The sequence below is a fragment of the Lepeophtheirus salmonis genome, chromosome Z, assembly GCF_016086655.4.
Source record: "Lepeophtheirus salmonis chromosome Z, UVic_Lsal_1.4, whole genome shotgun sequence".
Lineage (NCBI taxonomy): Eukaryota > Metazoa > Arthropoda > Copepoda > Siphonostomatoida > Caligidae > Lepeophtheirus > Lepeophtheirus salmonis.
The window spans coordinates 19,756,207-19,777,159 of record NC_092584.1 but is presented as its reverse complement, the minus strand read 5'-3'; the positions used below and the strand labels follow the sequence as shown (position 1 = coordinate 19,777,159).

At 31.5% G+C, this 20,953-nt stretch overlaps 1 long non-coding RNA gene across 1 annotated transcript; it reads left to right on the top strand.

The window, feature by feature from the left end:
- Positions 1-1,252: 1,252 nt before the first annotated feature.
- Positions 1,253-18,823, top strand: LOC139907302 (uncharacterized). Its single transcript, XR_011783795.1, has 3 exons — positions 1,253-1,435; positions 4,615-4,734; positions 18,571-18,823. It is a non-coding gene; the product is annotated as an uncharacterized lncRNA (long non-coding RNA).
- The last annotated feature ends 2,130 nt before the right edge of the window (positions 18,824-20,953 follow it).

The window sequence follows — 20,953 nt, the reverse complement described above, 5'->3', positions numbered from 1 at the left end:
GATCCTGAGCTGCTGTCATTATTTTCTGAGGAGTGAACATCGTTTGCTACAATATTAAATTATATTCAAAACCTGATTGAACATTCGTTTGTACTCATAAAAGACAGAAAATAACCTTTTTATTTGATGCGGAGTTATAATTGTAAGACCTTGTTAGCCTCATAGTAGAATTGGGGATCAACAACAGAGTAATTCTTCTCTACGTCATCGTTAATGCCCCCCACTTTATTACATCTGAGTGTAACTGATCTAATGAAACGTTATCACAGTTTAGCGAAGCTTTTTTTAATATTAAGTTTTGGGCGTTTTTCTCTGCTAAGGGAAATGAAAACTTCACTACATCGAAGCCAAGGCAACAAAGAAGTGGCTAATGAAGAAGCACATCAAGTTCATAGACTGTCTTAGACAGTCTCCTGACTTTAATACCATAGAAAGTATTTATCAGTGGGCAGGCTTACAAAATCGGCAAGGGATCAAATACTTATTTCGTACACGGTATATATATGAACTATAAAAATATACCGTATGTTTTCCTTTACTCGATTTTTCCTCAAGATAGGTTTGATGTTGATAGACCAAATATATAATAGATATTTACTAATGTTCAGAGTTGGTCCAGCACCGATTTTTTTTTTTTTTTTCGGTTCAGTCTTAAGTGATTTTTATGGACTGATTTTTCGTTCAATACCGCAGACTCTTGTCTTTTTAACTAGATCAATTGTGATTGATGTTTTCACTAGACCTCGGATCGAAATACATTCAATAAATTTTGTATTATTATGATTAGAACTTGTAAATAAAATTTCAAATCTCAACTTACTTCCCATATTGATCAGGATGCATTTAAAAATGTCTGGATTTATCTACACGACCCCCTCGACCGAATTTGTCCTTTGTACCGATCTAGACGGAATTTTACCCCTGGACTGGTCAAACCGAACATTCAACAAGGAACATATTAATTCGTTCAAACAAAAATTGTACTGGTATTAGACCGGTCTAGAATTTCTAGATCGAACCCCAACACTAATATCTACTATACCTCAAGGATGTGTGTGAGTCAAACATTTGAAATCAAAAAAGAAAGTTCTTTCATAATAAATTGATATTAATGAAGAGTGATTCTCCCCCCTAATCATTGATGAAGATATTCATAAGTACATATATCTAGTAGGTATATTAAGCGTGAAATGAGTCATTCTGTTTATATTGGAAAGTAAAGTATTCCAGTATAATAAGTTTACTTTGATTCAATCGATATCAAGTGTAGGTAATGAAAATGAGACGAAGTGGATTATTGTTAATACCTTTTTGTATCATTGGTTATTTTACGACTTTCTCCCGTTCCTACTACTCTCAATTGTTTACCATTCCAACAGTGTGTCCACTCATACACTTTTGTTCACCAATCACACCACAAACTCAATTTGTTAGGGTAAGATCTTATAAATAGAGTCAGAACCGTTGGTAGGATTTTATTTGGGGGAAAGGGATTGTTTTTTTGGATTTTATTAAAAAATAATACATATCTAGTTACAAAAAAAATCCAAAAATTCAATTTTTACAAATAAAAAAAGTTCGAAAATTCACAGTTATTGACAATAAATTAAATTTTTCGAAAAAAAATTTAAAAAGTTAATTTACTTTTATTCACATTTTTGACAAAAAAAATCCAAGCTATGTTTTTTTCCTCATTTTTGGGAAAAAATTTTTATCCTAACCAAAAAAAAATTAAAATAAAAGCAGAAATTACTGAATTTGGAGGGAGGGCTAGAGTCTTCCAGCCCACCCCCCGAGGACGTTCCTGAGAGGTAACATTTTACTAATTAAAAATCCACAGTTATTGGCAATAAATTAAATTTTTTATTTCAAAAATTATATTTCTAATATTAAGATTTTTTTTTTAATTTTTTTAAATCTATAGATATTCACAGAAAATTAAATATTTAAAAAAAAAAATTAAGTTAAATTTTTATCCTCTTTTCTTCGCAAAATATTTTCCTCCTAATGAAAAAAAATTATACTAAAAAGCAAAAATTATTGAATTTGGGAGGGGGGTCAGCCCCTGAGCCACCACCTGCGGACGTATCTGAGAATGGACATTTTTGTAATTTAAAAACTACCTTTAATAATTAAAAAAGGAAAAATGATTGTTGTGTGAGTTTTTTGGTTTTGTTTTGTTTTTTTCATTATTTAATAGGCCGTTGAGATGTTAACATTTACCTCTGAAAGAAGAATTTTCACTTACCTATGGTATAAATTGTTTTAAAAATATAAAATAAAATACATATACAGGAGGTTCCTACATTACACAGTTTCAAACACCTCAAATTTCGTCTGTTTAAAATTATTCAAAGTGCCTCTAAATTCCCATCATATTGGGTTTTTTTATATAATGAAAATAAATTATAAAAACTATATACTGAGGTAAACAATAACTTTTGTAGTTGTCGATGGGTTCTTTTTTTCTTAGTTAGTAATTACAGTTATTAATCCTAATCATTTTAGCATTCAATTTTGTTGTTGTTGGCAAAATAAGCAGTGTTTTTTTATTTCCTGTAGCTGTTATCGACATTCTTTCAATCTCGAGGGAGGAACACCAAGTAACTAAAGTGTATGGGCTCAACTCAGGAATGACGGAGAGTAAATTTTTTTAACTTAGCCAAAAAAAAATCCTCTCACAAGATGTACCTTTCAATACCACGAAAGATATTACATCATCATAATAGTATGCGACATTTGCCACTATTTATTTCCTTGTACATTCAATCAAAAGAGTGAATCCTGAATAGGAATGTATCACAGGGGCAGTTAAGTTAGGGCATTGGATGGGGTCATAAATATGGTAATATTATTGATTATAATTATATAGGTTTTTAATTGTAATGAAATACATAGTATATATTTTGCATATTTTAAACAATTTACACCAAAGATAGGAGAGAATTCTTCCTTTAGAGGGAAGTGTAAACACGACAACAAACTATTAAATAAGGAACAAAAATATGAAAGACTACTCGCAGAAACCGTTTTTCCTTTTCGAATCCCTAAACAGTTTTTTTTTTTCTTCTTCTTCCAAAACTAATTCATATACGTTTGTACTACTAAGATTTTAGAATCCATCCCTTACAGTTATATAATTTTGAATTCTTTGAGGGCGTAAATGTTTAGCTTTCAGCACAGTGTATATGGAGACAAAAGATCACTTGGGTTTTCCTCTATTTTAATTTTGTTCAAAATTATTTTTTATATTGACTCAACATATCTAGGTATATAATATGCAACATGTACATTAGGATGGTTTGTTTTTCAACTTATTTAGAATTTGGATGACGGCTAATTCGCGCAAAAGTTGTATTGTAGTAAAATAAATACCAATGCAAAATATCATTTCCCTACGGCGTCGTCTTTAGGCAGCAAATCTCGGTCAAAGTTTGAAAGGAGACAAAAGTTATTTATTTCGCAATATAAAGATTAAAATCCAGCATGACGAATTATTTTGCATTAATTAACTATGATAAACATTACTCTCACGTATAAAAAACATTAATTAAGTTTGTTTCTAATGCATCAAAAGAAATTTTTGATGTTTCCTTTCAAAAAAGGTAAAAAAAGGATGCGTATTAATGGCGTCTACAGGATTATAATATGAAAAGGCTTTGTTTTTTAATTTTTTTTGGAAAAAAATTTCAATTTTTTTTATTTTAAATCACAAAAATCCATAACTATTCCCAAAAATTTATATTTTTGGAAAAAAAACAAAAATACATAGCTATTCACAAAAAAATGAAATTTTGAAATCCACAACTGTTCCCGAAAAATTTAAGAATTAAATTTCAAATATATTATTTTCTAAAAAAAGGTTTCAAATATTAAACTTATTGTAGAAAAATTTTAATAATCCATAGCTATTCAAGGAATATTAAATTTTTTTGGAAAACAAAAGTTCAAAAATTAATTTTTTTCCAAAAAAAAATTAATTAAATTTCAAATATCAAATTTTGCAGGCAAAAGTAAAAATATTACTTTGCTATAGCCCTTCCAGCCCACCCATTGCGGACGCTTCTGGCATTATTTTGGATCATCAAATTGTCCTAACTTTCTTTCCCCCCTTTTTTGTTCGATAGAAGAGTTTTAGAGACAAACTTTTTTAACCCTTTTCATAGGATAGAAAAATTACTATCAAAACTATTGAGCGTAACTAACTAAAAAAAATGTATTTTTGGTATATACTCTCACTAAGTAAAGAGTGTTTGTCTTTTTTCATTATTTGATTGAGACGTGGAACCTAAAGATGCTCTAGTTGGAATGACAATTTTGCATAGGTAATTTTTATAGCCAATAGTCGTAATCGAAATTCGAAAAAAGTTGAGAAACAAACCAGCCTAATTTATATCGAGGGAAGAGCTTTCTTTTTTTTTGTGGGCTATGTGATATTGTATGTTTATGTATTGTACTTACATCTTAAGAATAGGAGAGAGGAAGAGAAGGTTCATAAATGATTTACAGATGGGAGTTTATAGAAATGTATTTTATGTTGATTAAATGCTGTAAAGAGATTTGATTTATGTATATATGTGTAAGTATACTGTACATATTATATAAATTTTGTAGGTAATTCATCATCCACTCCTGTCAATTACTCTGGAGGGATTTGATTTTTCAAGGCTGTTTACGAGAGGAAAAGTTACAAGTCGCTCACTTTGGTGTGCATTGAAAATAAGGAAAAACAAAGTATGTAAGAACTAAATTCAAAACAATACAGTATGATCCAGAATTAAAGCCCCATCAATTTACTCACATTTCCTATTATGAATTAATATATTTTTTAGAGGTTAATTATTCTACTATGTAAAATATATATAAATATACAATCTTGCGATGTAAAAATTGTCAAAATCCTTGTAGGGAAACAGTAATTTTGTTATATAAATATACAATCTAGGGATGTAAAAATTGTCAAAATCCTCGTGGGGAAAAAGTAATTTCGTATTTCCCGCCACCTTTTTAAGAACTTAGTCAATCTTGTTCCTTTTTAGTCACATCGGATCATACGATACAGCGTTATAAAGGTGTGAGTGTATAAAACAGACGCTTTTCCGACATTATTGCGCTTGATCCATTACTATCTAAATCAGTTAATAATATAAAAAATTGGGATTGTATATACAGTGTTCGGAAGCAAAACGTGGAGTGAATGACTGATTTTAGAACAAATTTCAATAATTTTATTTTTGATACATAATTTGGAATTTTTGTTTTAACAAAACTTTCAGACATGACCTTTTGTGAACAGGTTCACTCAATAGGGGGTCCCTTCAGCTGCAATCACAGCCTCTACACGGCGGTGGTAAGCCTACCAGGAGTTGATGATGAACTTCTCGAACAAGTTGTTCCACTCCTTCACAATGGCAGCCTTCAGGGAGTCCACATTCGGGTGAGATGTCCGGTTAGTCTCCCTCTCCAAAGTGACCCACACAGCAAAGTCCAAAGGGTTCAAACTTCTGGCATTTGTCTGATGTGTTTGAGGGTGCACCATCTTAAGTCCACACATATAGTTGTCTTCTGGGTATGTGGCCTTGAGCCATGGCAGTATGGTGAACCTCAGTACCTTGTAGTGGGCCTCCAGATTGATTTTCTCCCCAGCCTTAAAAAAGAAGGGAAGCATATTTTTGCCGCCAGACGCCACGATCCCCAGGATTATTGTTTGGGCCTGATGTTTGATATGGAACACCCTTTTACTTCCTCTGGTGATCCCCCATGCCAATGGTCGTTCCGATGGTTGTAGACCTGGTCCACCGTGAAAATCTTATCGTGAGAGAATTTTTTTACTTGGAATCCATTTCCCTTGATCCAAGCACGAACTTTCTTGCACCTCTGCAGTCTCCTTTCCTTCAGAGTGTCCGTCAACAGGTTGAGTGGTGTCCTTGTGTAAGAGAACAACCCCAAGTCCTCCTTCACAGCCCTCCTGATTGTCCCCTCGTCCACGTCAAACTCGTTAGAGAGGTGATTCATGGATTTTGTGGGGTCCTCCTTGATCTTCTTCTTCAGGTCCCCCAGCAGAAACTCAGAATTTGTAGGAGATATCTAAAGAATGAACGAAAAATAAAAAAGAGCACACACACCAACCAGTTTTCCTTTTCTAATCTGTAAACTGTGATTTTTTCTGCAGAAATCCTATTTCCTATACTTATAAGTGCTTTTTGGCCAAAGTTTTTTCTTAGTGGACTTGTGGTTATCCCACTTGAACAAGACACCACAGGTATGTTTTAAGGTATGAGTGCAACAACATACGAGCTTTCTTAGATAATAAAAATATGAGCCCGTCGTGTGTCGACTACGGGACTCGATAATCGTATAGAGCACAATTTAGTTTAGTTATTTCTCATAGGATAAATTACTTTGACTTATGAACTCCGTCTAGAAACAAATTAAACTCGTATGTGAAGGTATTACTGTATTTTTTTTTTGCACCAAAAGATGTTCAGGTGTATGTTTATGCAAAAATAAATTTTGGGAAAGATTTGCCCTTCCAAAGCAATTTTCAGACCTCTAAAGGGATTTAAAAAGGGAAAAATACCGTTTATACACTCAAAAATTGACTGATTTCAAAGAGCGTTAGAGGTCTTAATTTCAACAATATGAGGCTCCATTTTAGTTGTGACTTCATTAGGATCTCGTCCTTAGACTATAGCAAAAATCTATAAAAACTTTATCTCGAATAAATCTTCAATATATGGATAAAAACAATCCGGAACAGAAATCTAGAAAAAGAGAAAATCCCGATTTATTTTTTTATTTTATATGTTTGATGAATACAAGGAAAGATTCTACGATTGTTTTTTCTTTTAATAAACCAAAAACAGTTTTATATTCACTGTTTACGGCTCTATTAGAGAAACATTTCACTTATTCTACTGTACGACCCGATATTTAAAATTAAGTATTATGAAAATATCCCACTAAATACAAATGAAGCTAGGGTAATTGGTACTCCCGGATTTTATAAGAGGCGCTTCTTTACGTGCGAAGAAACTTTAGAGATAAAAACAAGATAAAAAACTCGAATCCATTGTTCAATTTTGTTAATTTGTGTCTTTCCATTATGTTGCCAATTAATTGAATACCAGAGGGACTCGAGTTTGACCATATTTTGAAGACGTGTAACTCGACTTGATCCCACATTCAAAGACTCCAGACTTGACTCGGACTAGATAGCTAATACTAACAACTCGAAACCTAGTTTATACTGAGCTCACGAAAAGCATTAACTATATGGACCCAATATTATATTTCTTAAATAATCAAGGACTAAGATTATAAGGATTTTGTTCCACTTCTGTTGAATATTTTTCAACTTTCGACAAGGATTCAAGGAGTATCTACTTGGGTAACATCAGCTTTCAAACAACTTATTAGACTCAAAAGTTGAGCATTCTACTGTGTCTTCCAGGATCTTATGATTTTGACTTAAAATGACATCCAATAATATAAGGAAAAAATATCTAATGTAATCGTCATTTATCCTCTCTTCCAGATATATAAAATACTAATATTCTTATTTTATCTCTGACAAATATTGTAATAATAACGGAAGTCCCATAAATCAAAGTGTTTTGACCAAGGATTTGAAACTGTTCCAATTGAATTTACAAAAAATATAATTTAAAATCTTTAGTTTTTTTTCAAAACATGTTATTTTATTTATGTATAGCCATTATCTACATCTAAAATATAATTTTAGCTTCCCCAGTTTAATTCATTATAAACAAATTTAGTCTTCTATTGGTTATTTGTAAATTGATGGTAGAAAATAATTTTTTTTTAATGTTTGATGAATTGCGTTTTAACTTAAATAACGGGATCTTAGTAAGTTATGAATTTTGCGTATAAGCAAATTTCAAGGTTCAGAAAATGATTTTTTTTTTCCTCTACATATCTTGAATAGTGGATTTTTAATTTAGTTTAATGTCTTACTTTTTTTAAATACAAATCTATTGATTTATCACATCCAGACTGTTAATGAAACATGTATCATGTAATTGCAGTATATTTTATAGTTGAAGGGAAGGATCGGATTGCTGAAGTATTGGGAATATTAGATGAAGATAGTCTTATCATTTTCAATAAAAAAGTTATCAATTTTATAGATTAAGATGTACCTTTAGTTCATATAATACGATATTTCTTATTATACTCAATTATATTCCTTATTATCCTGATTTAGCTGTTTGCTTGAAGAAAAAAAAATTATGGTCAATTAGCTAATAAATTATTTCGGCTTTAATTTAGAAGTAAATAGTCGTCACATTTGTTTTTGATTTACAAAATTAAATATTATATAAATAAATATAAGAAATAAGAATCATTTATTTATATCTCAATATCGATCACATATTAATTTTCAAACAAAATTATTCATAAATATATTAATAAGCAACGACCAATATTTGGTTTATTAACAAATATAATTAATAATAAAACATAATATGCTTTGATAATGTGTTGCTATCTATAACCAATTATTTTGAATGTAGGAGCTAGGCAACAAAAAAAAGCCTGAAAGAAGAATAATCTTCTAATTCCTTATATAGACTATGACTTGTATTTTGTAGCAATATTCACATTTTTTTGATCTCCTTTTTCAAATATTTACTGTGCAAATTACATCCATCACATGGAAATCAGTTCTTTTTTATTCCTCGTGCTAAATTCACATCCTTGTCTGATTCATGTGGATGTTCTCGATCTGGATCAACAGATGTAGTTAAATCCATATTTGTCTATCAAAATTACATGATGTGCCTTATAATATAAAAACAAGTAGATTAAAATTTAAAAAAATGAAGGAACGGGAAAATGATGAGTAATGCCTTCTAATAAATTAATCAAGGATGATGCTGATTCGTGTACCAAATAATTCATTAGTAAGGATAAAAATGATTGACTACATTCTATTAAATTGTTAGATGCTGTAGGAGAAGAAGTCGAAATCGTTATGGTGAGAAGTAGATGGAAACACAAAATGGTTACCTTGATAGGATGGAATATGAACGAATTCTGTGACGTCGTTGAAGGGAAAAGCTTTCTTATTTTTTGATTACAATAAATCCAAGGGACGACATTCTTCATTAGATAATCCATTCTCTCCACCGGTAATCTTATTTTTTGTCAAAGTGTATTCTTCAGAAATAGATAATGGCAAATCAGAGTACGGAATTCCAGGTTTTAATAAATTTATAGGAATAGCTTGTATACTATCGGAACGTTCTTTAACATGTACAACTCCAGGAAAAAACAGATATGAAGGTAATAATTTTTTATTCCTTCTAGAGGACAGAAATAATTGTCTAAAAATGGCTTCCAATGATACAACTGAATTAGTGGGAATCTGCTCTTCTTGTAAGATAACACACAAACTTAAGTAGATTCTTTTCTTGAGTTCTTCCACTCTAAATCTTCAATGCAATTAATTTTTTCTGATTATAATATGATTTTGAAAAGACACAATTTGAATCCTTCTTAATATTTTCCTTAAATTATTTTAGAACAAGATTGCAAACACTGAAAAAATTATATAAAAATGTACCTACTGAGACTCCTCATCAAAAATAAATATTGTATATATCGGATGTACCTTTTTCGTTGTTCATTCTGAATAGCAAAAAGTTTAACTTCATACAAAGAAATGATTTTTTTTTCTATTTGAATTGACGAGTAAGAAATTGATTTAGCTTCAGAAAAATCCATAGTTAATAACTTAACAGATTTTTGATGATTTTTGTCGTAGTCAACCCTTCTATTGTAATATCTTCGTTCACTTAGGACATGACGCATGTACTCCTTAACACTGTCGTTAATATTTAATGTCCAATCAACCAAAGGATTTTTTAAAATAGATTCTCTGAATAATGAGGCCAATTCTCGAGAATGATCATAACAAATATGGCAATCATCGCTGCGCCTCCCCATTATTCCAAACTCATGACACACAGATTTCAAAGGACGAATGAAAGTTTTTCTACTGCAATATTTATCGTATCCTTGATCCAAAACTGATTATTTATATTTATTATGAACAACTCCCCTATTCCAATGACTCTGGAAACGTATGGCTTTAAGATCATAATGAGATGGCATTCTTCTGTTACAAAAATTATTTTGGTTCTCCAGAAAATGTTTAACATCTTCTTTCATTTCGTTTATATTTCAATTGTATAGGTTATTAAATGGATATCTAGTCAATTTATGATATTTATGTTTGAACCCATTCTTTAAATAATGAGTATGTAGTTTCTGAGCTTTAGATCTCCACATATTAAAAAGGGAAGGAGAAAGTTGATAGACAAACTCTCCTTCCACTAATTTTTAATTTGATCTTCCCTATCATTAAGACTATCTTTGGACTTATAAGAAGGCAATACCTCAAGAGATGGAGAAAATGGCCAAAAGAGTAACATCAATTATAGACAGTTTTGATGAGAATGGGATACTTAAAAGCACAAACAGTCTCCATAGTAAGACTTTTTTTTTTAAAGCTTTGTAAGGTCTTACAATTCCCTTTAAAGTGTCTAAAAATTTAGAAGACATGGAGGGATAATACCTAATAAAATCCCCTCCCTATGTCCATCCGGATCCAGAGGTACACGGAACCATCAAAGAGAAGGCAGTATACCTTGCAATAGCTGAGATGATAACAGCTCTTATCTCTTCAGGAGCAGTGTTCGTAATTTGTATTTTACCGGCAATAAGAGCTTTGGAATTTAATAACGCTAATTCCAACGCCTTCTACTTTCCCGGCAATCCCTTTCGTTTTCAAAGCCAAAACACAACCAGTGCTTGTGTGAATTTTTATTCTTGGTCATCTAGTCCCTTAACATTTAAGAAAATAAATACTTTTAGAATTCAAACACCGGGAAAATCTACGAAAAGCGTGTATGGAGGAGTTAAAAGTTTTAAGTTTAAGGCTTTATTCATTTTGTGTAACACATTTTTACTGAGCAACTAAACATCTGTAATATAACACGTAGAAGTGATTTCTTTTAATCTCACAGCAGGGCATCCCCGTTGTTTTTTTATGTTGATATCCCCCTGATCTGAGCAATACAACGCTGTTGCAGCACACTCGTACAGAAATTTGGTCGCCCAGGTAGACAGTCGTGTGAGTGGATGCAAAGGGCTTGTCGAGCCCCAATGGTTCTATCGAACCATTGTTAAGAAACCACTGGCTTAGAAACTTTATTTGATTTAAATGCATTACATTGCCCGATATGGTTTTTTTCAAATTATATATGTCCATTTCTTATTCTTTTATTATGACAATCAATTTTAGACGCTATAACTTTAATTTGCAACAAACAACAAATAGTATGTTCACAGAAATTGAAGATAATTCGTCAAAGTATACATAATCCATACTCAACTTTGAAAAAAAATCATTTTCGCTTGAATTTGTGTTTACATGGGTTTTTAATCTTTCATTTTATGAATTACTAATAAGAGGATTATTTTATGTAATCATTAAAAGTAACACTTCCCAAGAAATATGGTTTTTCTGAATAATTACTTATAGGTTTAAAATCTCGAGAGATTGGGGTTTTGGAAGGGAACCCCTAAAAGGTACATATATTTTTAGAATTTCAAGACTCAATCGCATGTTTTTCTTCATACAAGATATAAAAATACTATTTTTTATAGTCAAAGTGCCTAAATTATGAAAACTTCAATAATCATTTTGCAACAGCATTTCTTCTTGGCGTCTGACCCCCAGATTTGTTATTTTTATAAAAACCGTAGAAGACTATAGTCAGTTAAAAGTTTTATTAGTAATTTTAGTATTCTCCGGCTTAAATAACAATAATAAATGTGTGTTTAGCTAGCGCAGGCATTCCAAAACCTCAATTCTGTTGCATAGTATAAAATATTCGGAAAAAGTTTAACGTTTTGCTTTCATAAAAAAAAGTCGCAAGGGTTTTTATCACTTTTTTTGACGATAACAAACTTTAGAGTAACTCAAAAACAAATAAAAATTATATTTATACCCAACTAAGTATTTATCTTTTCGAAAAAGTTTAGTCATTATTTTCATCATTTACCGGGTGGAAAATCAAAATTTATTCACGCACCCAATTCAAAATTCGAAGGCTGAAAAGTGACTTTTCTTTTTTTTAAATAAATAAAATATAAACTGTCAAAAAAAATTTAATTTTTAATTGAGATAAGAATCAGAGTGGGAGACAAAGCTTAAGGTCACAGCTTGAGCGGGTCAATTGCCAACTGAGATTTCATAGCTAATTGGAATAGCCAGGAAGACTGTTGATAATGTAAAAAGTAGGTGGAAGAGGTTGGAAACTTTGAAAGGAGGAATGAGAGTGGCAGAAAACCCATTATCATTGCAAATAACCTCAAGAACATCATTTTGGAGAAGTCAAAATGGCCCCCCTACAGTCCAGATTATTCATTTTGGCTACATGTTGAGATGAAAGCATGTAACGAACGTCGTAGATGTGTGGAGCCGATGGAGGCATCCGTTGACTAGACTTGGATTTAAATGGATCCGGACTTTATCTGTAAGTGCTTTCCATAAGAGGATCACTCCCACACTATCAACCGATGTTAACAGTATTGAATAAAGAAATAGCTATACAGTAGTGGGAGTAGTTTTGTATAAAATAATTTTTTGTAAGATATAAGGTAAAACATCAATTATCTGCAAACATTTCTTATTTTTAATTGAGCTAAGAATGGTCACAGCATTCATTTGTGGGGTTCATACTCCAATTGAGATTCCAAATGTAAATGAATTTGACGGAACGACAGTTTATAAAGTAAAAAAGACGGTTGAAGAGAATATGAACTTTAAAAGGAAGGTTGTCATTGGGAAGAAAAAACTTAGTCAATGTAGATAATATCATTGAGATAGAGGCAATCTATGTCCAACCAGGCTAAATATTTGTGGTTTTTTCCAAACTGCAGTCAATAAAACAGTCGCAATGCTTTTGTGAGGAGCCCTTGCTAATATTCAAAAGGTATATTCTCATATTATACAAACGCATCTTCAACGTTGCAAAGGACTTTTAAGTGACCTTGAATATGCACCAGTTGAATGAGTTATCATAATTTTATGTATTTAAGCTTTTCAATTATTTCAACCAAAGTAGAAACTAAAGATTTACAAACTCCTACAATTCAAAATTCTGAAGTTGTAAGTGACTAATCTTATAGATTTCGGTAATATATTCAGGCTTGGGTAGCAAAACGTGGGGATTACAGAGGTTGATTTAGAAATACTTCAAAATATTTATTTATTTTCAATAATTTAAAAAATGTGGGTAATCCCAAGCCGCCATTTACGTGCCTCCTGATGGTAATATCAGCCCCGAAGAAATCGTTGAAGAGTATTCCCCATTTGGCTGCCTTGAAAACTAGGCTCCTGGAGCACTTCACAATGTCTATAACCCTCGCCACCTCTACTTCAGCATCTAATAGATATGATATAAGCTCCCTGTTGGGTTTTTGCTCACTCATTATGACGAGATGACGAAATATTTATTAACGTTTGTTTATGCTCAAAAGATGCCTGAACCAGAATGTTCCAAATTAATCACTTAACCTTCCTATATTGGTGGTGAGAAAATTAACATTATTTAAGAGTCCACGTTTTGCTACCTAACCACGTAGCATCAAGGAAATATCAGGTATTAGTACACATTTTTTATTTTTTAACTGAGCATAGAATGGCATCAGAGTGGTACACAAACACAAGGGCGCAACTTTATTTTGTGGCGGTCAATCTCCAACAGAGATGGCAATGCTATTTGGAACTTCCAGTAAGATTGTTTAGAACAGGGGTCACAAACCTTTTTAAAGCTGAGGGCTACTTAAAGATTCCCAAAAGACTTGAGAGCTACCAGTTCAAAATATTTGTATAAACGCAGGCGGGTCCGCAGGATTATTTTCTTGGATGGGGAAGGTGGCTTGGTTTTTTTTAATTTTGAGGGGGAAAAAAATGATAGTCTTCCAAAATAGCAGAGAGTTGGTGACCCCTGGCTTAGACTGTAAAAAAGAAGTTGGAAAGGGATGGGTACATTAAAAGAAAGGATGGCAGTGGTCGTATGAATGCAGAAAATATCAGGAACAAGTGACCACCCTATAGCCAAAATTATTCATGTTATCTGCTTTTTAGTTGAAGGTATATAGATAACGTTTTGGAAGTGTGGATTCAATGAAGGCAGTCATCCACTAAATTAGGATTCAAATGGATCCGAACTATGCCTGTAAGTCATTTCCTAAAGAAGATTACTGCCATAGTATCAGCCAATTGGGAAATAATTGAATAAAATAAGAGCTGATAGTAATTGAAATAATTTTTTTAATAAATAATATTTTGAAAGCACAGATGTATTATACAAAATATGTAAAGAATTCAATAATCAAATACAAACCCTGTAAAATTCTTAGTTCCCACCCGGTAGAAAGTATAAAGTTAACAAAATATTATATGAAATATGAGATTGGTTCTTATATAGTATGCGTATACAAGATATATTGGAGTATTTAGAAACGATATTTAATCATTTACGTATTTAATTCTACCACTCAGACTTTTTAGTAATAAAACTTGATGTTTTCCTTATTATAGTAAAAGAAAAAAATACTTAATATAAAAAATATTGGATATTTTGATTGTATTTCCATTTAGTGTATTAATTTTTGTTTCACTTTTTTGATAATGACTAATGTTGAGTCCATCCTTATTTCGGACTGAAGACATTTAGTTCAATGCCATCCTGTCCTGCATATAAGACCCAAAAATTATCAAATTTGGCTTTTAATGACGTTCTTTACTTCATATTTTTAATCAGTGATGTTAGTGATTGTCCAAAGGAACAACAGTCCTTAGTACAGTTTCTAAGGACCGATAGAACAGGTTTTAAGAATATAATGAACTAGACCGAATAAATAAGAGCTGGGACAAAAAAGTTGCTGGCTTGGTGATCAAATGTATCAGGGAAAAAAGTTCAGTTGGAAGATTCCATCAAGCGTTCTTTGGAGTTATGCTCTAGAACAGTGCTCAAGAGCTACTAAGATTTAATGAAATACAGCGTGCGACTATTGTTTAACAGCGAACTTTGAGCCCAGCAAAAGCTGCACACGACCAGGCAGGACGCTTTTGGTTGTTTTGGTGGCAATTTAAAAAAATGTGTAAATCAATAAAGTATTTATTCAACCATCGTAGAAAAGGCAGTAATCCGCCCAGACAAGCCAATGCTGAGATTGCAAACTTCTTAAACCTGGAGAGTTGTTTTGTATGAAAAGTCAAGAAGTAACTAAAAGAGTCTGGATTTGATTATGAATCAACAGTGTTGGACCCAGTACTCCTAGTTTACCGTACCTCAATCCCATGGACTTCTTTGTATGTGGCACAGTCGAGCCACATACCAACAGGTCCTACTGCAAAAAAAAATCCCAACTGATGTTCAGGATCCAGGAGGAAATAACTGTCATCTAACCTGCTTCCGTTTTGAGGACGAGTAGAAGCCATTTTGTACGCCAAATGTAATTGTATTAAATCATAATAATAAAAGTTATTCAGCTTTCTTTGCCATTGGTTTGTATAAAAATTGGCTGATTTGTTTAGGAGAAAATCCATTTAAATAAATCGTGTTGATTGTAAAAAAGAAAATACAGTTATATTGACTATTTGTGACCAACTTCTTGAATTCATCTACATAGTGAGCATTTCATTGAAGATGAACGTTCGGCTAAACACCATCGTGAAAAGTTTTATCAAGGTATGAATTGTCAAATTTGTAGGATCCCCTTGTGAGGGAATTTTATATTTTTATAAAATTATATGAACTTATGGCAATAACTGTGATGATAAAGCAAAAATTATCTGTCTGTTGGTTTATTTGTCTTGGAAGAACTCAGCTTTAACAAGAACAAAAACGTGGGGCAGTTATACGTTGTATGATAAATTATATCAAAAAAGAAATGGGGAGTACATCTTAATATTGATGGGACGATTGATTGGAATCGGGTGTTTTTTCTGGAATCGGGAAAATAATGTTTAACTTGTGATTCCGATTCTTATTTATCATTTTATATTTCTGTTACATAACTATTTATTACTTTTCGAATCCCCCCTCCCCCAAAAAAAAAAAAAATTAAATTTTTGCTTGTTACAGGAAAAATTTTATATTTGAAATTTAATTTAATCCTCAAAATTAAAAAAAAATAATAATTTTAATTTTTTTTCTCTACAAAATTTCCACAAAAAATTTAATATTTCTTCTTTTTTTTTTTCAAAAAATTTAATATTTCTTCTTTTTTTTCAAAAAATTTAATATTTCTTCTTTTTTTTCAAAAAATTTAATATTTCTTCTTTTTTTTCAAAAAATTTAATATTTCTTCTTTTTTTTCAAAAATTTAATATTTCTTCTTTTTTTTTTCAAAAAATTTAATTTTCTTCTTTTTTTTTAATATTTCAAAAAATTTAATATTTCTTCTTTTTTTTTCAAAAAATTTTTATTTTTCTTTTTTCAAAAAATTTTATATTTTTTTTTTTTTTCAAAAAATTTATATTAAAAATTTATTTTTTTTTTTTTAATTCATTCTCTGAAGTTCCTGGCGCATTTTCATTGAGTTTCCTTTGGACCAAAACTCACAAATTTTCAATGGGAGACAAATCAGGACTGTTGGCATGGCATGAGTCTTTGTCCCAGAAAGAGTCCAAGTTGTCTGAGCACCACAGAGTGTTCTCTCACCATTTCGGATATTGAATTTCAACTAACATCCTGTGGTGTTTTCTGAGCCCTTTTATACTGATGTATGATGCAATCATCGAAAATTATTCCATCAGAAAAATTCAATATTGCCTAATGATTGTATCAGCCAAATTTAATTATATTCCGACTCAAAATAATTTTTTTTAACTATAAAACGGATATTTTGAATACCACCATCAATTTTTGGACATACTGTAAATGTAATTGGGGCAAGTACGAGTACTTTATTGAAATTACAGGTACAAGTACATTACACTATTAATTTTGAAGTATTAAAGGAAATTTACTTGTATTTGAAAATGACATGACATAAGTTCTATTCGTCAATCATTTATCTTATTTTTCTGGAAAAAATATAGATTCATTAGATTCAAATAGTTGAATAAAAAAGAGGCCTGTAATAGACTTGATATTGGAATTAAATAAAAACTGTTTGTTTATAAATTGTACAGTCTGATTTTATTATTTAGATATACATTTGACTATTTAAATCTAATAAATACTTTTTTACCCATAAGAATATGACAAATTCTTGGCAAATGGTATTTTGAACTTATGTTATGTCATTGTAGTCATTTATCAGTTCTTCTATTCTATTAGTAGCGGGCGTGCACTTAGAAAAAGGAAAAAACGGTTCATGTGGTTGCTTTTTTTTTCTTTTTTCCATTATTTAATAAGTCGTGGGAGGGTTCACATCTCTTTCTGAAAGAAGAATTATCGCCTATCTTTGGTATAAATTGATTTAAAAAAGCATAATAAAATCAATTTATATAACTTTAAATATAATTATAATATTTTTTCTGCAGAAATGCTATTTTAAATGTAGAAAGTTCTCCTCTTATTAACAATTATTTATTTCCTAATCTCAAAATCAAATAACAGGCTACTGAAATTAACAATGCTCTTAATTCAAGTGTACTATATCTCTCGCTCCGTCAGTATACTTTTGGCTGAAAACATTTTTGCCGAAAGACAATTTACGGAACGGACATTTCACTGAAGGACATTTTGCCGAGTCGACATTTAACTCAATATCCTTTTTGGACATTTAGTGGTAAAACGATATTAAATTTATTAATATATGTATGCAATTGTATATTTTAATTAAATTTAAAATGATATTATGATATATAGGTATTGTTAATATGCTGTATATGTCACATAGGTAAATTAATAAGTGTTCTTTCGGAGAATTTTTTTTATGATCACTACATAAGCACAACACAGTAGTATATGGTTTGAATATACTTGGAATCCTTAGCGTTTTAGTACTTTAAATAAGTTAAAGTATAAACAACACAACAGTGAATATTTTAGAATAAGTCCTAATCACTTCTGTGTTATCAATTAATTATTATTCGACATGAAGGATTGTTTATATTGGAAAATACTCATAGATTGACGAAATTTATTCGCCACTTCATGTAATCATCGAATTTGGCTAATTGCAGCACGTTTAGTTGGGCCCAGTTCTATATGAAGGTCACTGCTCTTGCCTGATATTATTCTTGTTTGTCAATCCATGAGTATTATTATACCATCACTTTAAATTGAATTAAAATATGCAATCGTATATATCAATAAATTTAATATCATTTTTGGGCCAAATGTTCCAAATGGTTCTATGGCCGTCAACTGGTCCTTTGGAATGTTTTTGGCCAACTGTACTAGAACTGTCTCGCTCCCGCCTTCTCCTTGCACTCTTATACAAATCTCATCTCTAACTATATGCTTTAATGAATCAGATACCAATTAATTCGCATTATTTCATATGTTCCAGATACAAAACACATGGGAATGTCTAATTCATCCGGATACAATGACTGTAACAAAATGTTTCGCCAACTCCACACTATCTAAAGTAAACAGAATCGAATCTAAAAATGTATTTACTATTCCAAGATCCTGTGTTCGTTGGTTTGATACTTTAAAGAATACAAACATCAAGTTCAGAGTAATACGAATTAAATTGAAGAACCTTCTAGAAATCCAAATCACAGAGAATCGTCAAATATATATCAAAAAAGAGGAAAGTATCCAATCCGTTAGTATATAGTTTGACCCTCAACCATTTTTTTTTTTTTTTTGAGTAGATATTATTCAATTTTTCTCTCGGGGAAAAATAAAGAAAATATATTTTATTTTGTTTAACTTTGTATCTTTTTTTATATGTATAAAACTTTCATTGCAAACTTCATAACAGAATATGGTTTTGATATTTTTGAGTTACTTTGATTTATATTCAATTAAGTATTAAATTATTAATTATTAATATTTTAGTTGTATTGTCAATTCTTTCTATTTTCCTAACTTTAAGAAAAATCAAGAAAAGCAGAAAATCCCAATTTATTTTTTTACTTAATACATATATTGTAGGGCTGCAAAACGTGGACTATTAATTAATGTTATTTTTCTCATTCCTATGAAAAGATTTACAATTATTTTTTGATATTCTGTTTCGGCCGTCCCTTTTACATAAACAAAATATTCTAGTCATTTAGTCATCATGAGCGAGAAACAAGCAAAAAGGCAGAACATCTCAGATCTCCTAGATTCTGGAGTTGGTGTAATAAGATTACAAACATAGTTAAGTGTTTTAGGAGCCTGTTTTTTAAGTTGACCCAGATGAAAAAGAATAGAAAAGACCTCTCCAGGATGTAAGGAAGTGGAGGTCATAACTTAAAGAGGGATACAAAGTTCTTGTTTAGTTGGAAGAAGAATATAGAGGAAGATCCCGCTAAGTCAATGAATCACCTGGCCAGCAACTTCTCTGTGGCCCCTAGGACTATTTGGAGGTCTATAAAGCACAACTTGGGATTAGTTTATTTCAAAAGGACCCCACGCCACCTTCTGACAGAGGGCATGAAAGCTAGAAGGCTTGAGAAGTACAATTAAATCCTCACAGGGATTAAGGCAAATAGGTCAATTGTGAAAATTTTATCGGACAAGAAGATTTTCACAGTTGATCAATTCCACAACCGCCGGCACGACTGTTGACTTGCGGAAACAAAAGAAAAAGTCCAAGGGTTTTACCACACCAAACATCCTTCCCAAACATTGGTCCTCAGCGTTTTGGCCTCTAATGGAAAGAAGATGCATCTGTTCTTTTTCACGGGTGGAAAGAAAATCGGCCAGGAGGCCTACTATAAGGTGCTTAGGTACACCATCTTGCCAAGGCTGAAGACCAACTATCCTGAAGGTAACTACCTATCAACTCAAGATGGTGCCCCCTCTCACACGTGCCAAAAGTTCTGCACAGATAACTTGGCTCGATTCCTGTCCTAATAGATATGGCTCCTTCCTTAACAAATTTGAGCCCACTAGACTTTTCTAAACGGGGTACATTGGAGAAAGAAACCAACAGGACCTCATACTCAAATATTAACTTACTGAAGTCCTCCATAGTGGTTGCATGGGACAACTTGTCAGAGGAGTTTGTCATCAACCAGGTAAACATTTTTGGCATGGAACTGTGGGTTGTTGAATGGCACTTGGTGATCAGCCTGATCATGGAATTGGTTGGCTTATCATCAATGACTTTTTGCAAATTTGCAATGATATTCTGATACCTCTGACAGTCTTATCTAATCTGCTGATTAGGACACATTGTTGTTTATTCATAATCACCTTTAGATTCTTCTAGTTCCTTCCCAACTCTCCAGACAAAGGACTTGCCGAGCTTTAAGAAGTTTGCAATCTGAACATTGTCTCGTCCGGCGGAGATTAATACTTTGTTGATCCATGCCATTTTTTTTTTTACTGGCGACAAACATTCTGCCTAGCCGCCAAAACAACAAACAACGTACTATATGCGCATGCACTTAAAGTTCATTGTTGTTAAACAAAGGCATCACGCGGTATATTCTTTATATTCCATTTGTGTGACGAGTTAAGATACATAAGAATATTCACTATAGTTTAAAACCTTTATTTTATTTATAATACTTAATTTAATGTATTAATATGGACCTTTTGAAATAAAATGTGACAATTAAATATATTATTTAATTGTGAGGATCCATTTTGTCTCCTTTATGTGCAATTTGCTACAGACCTAAAGGATTAATAAGACTATTTTGTGGATAGAAATTGAAGATAATTATTATTCAAAGAATAGAAATGTGATTAACATTCCATTTTGAGAAAAATCCTTCTAGCTTATT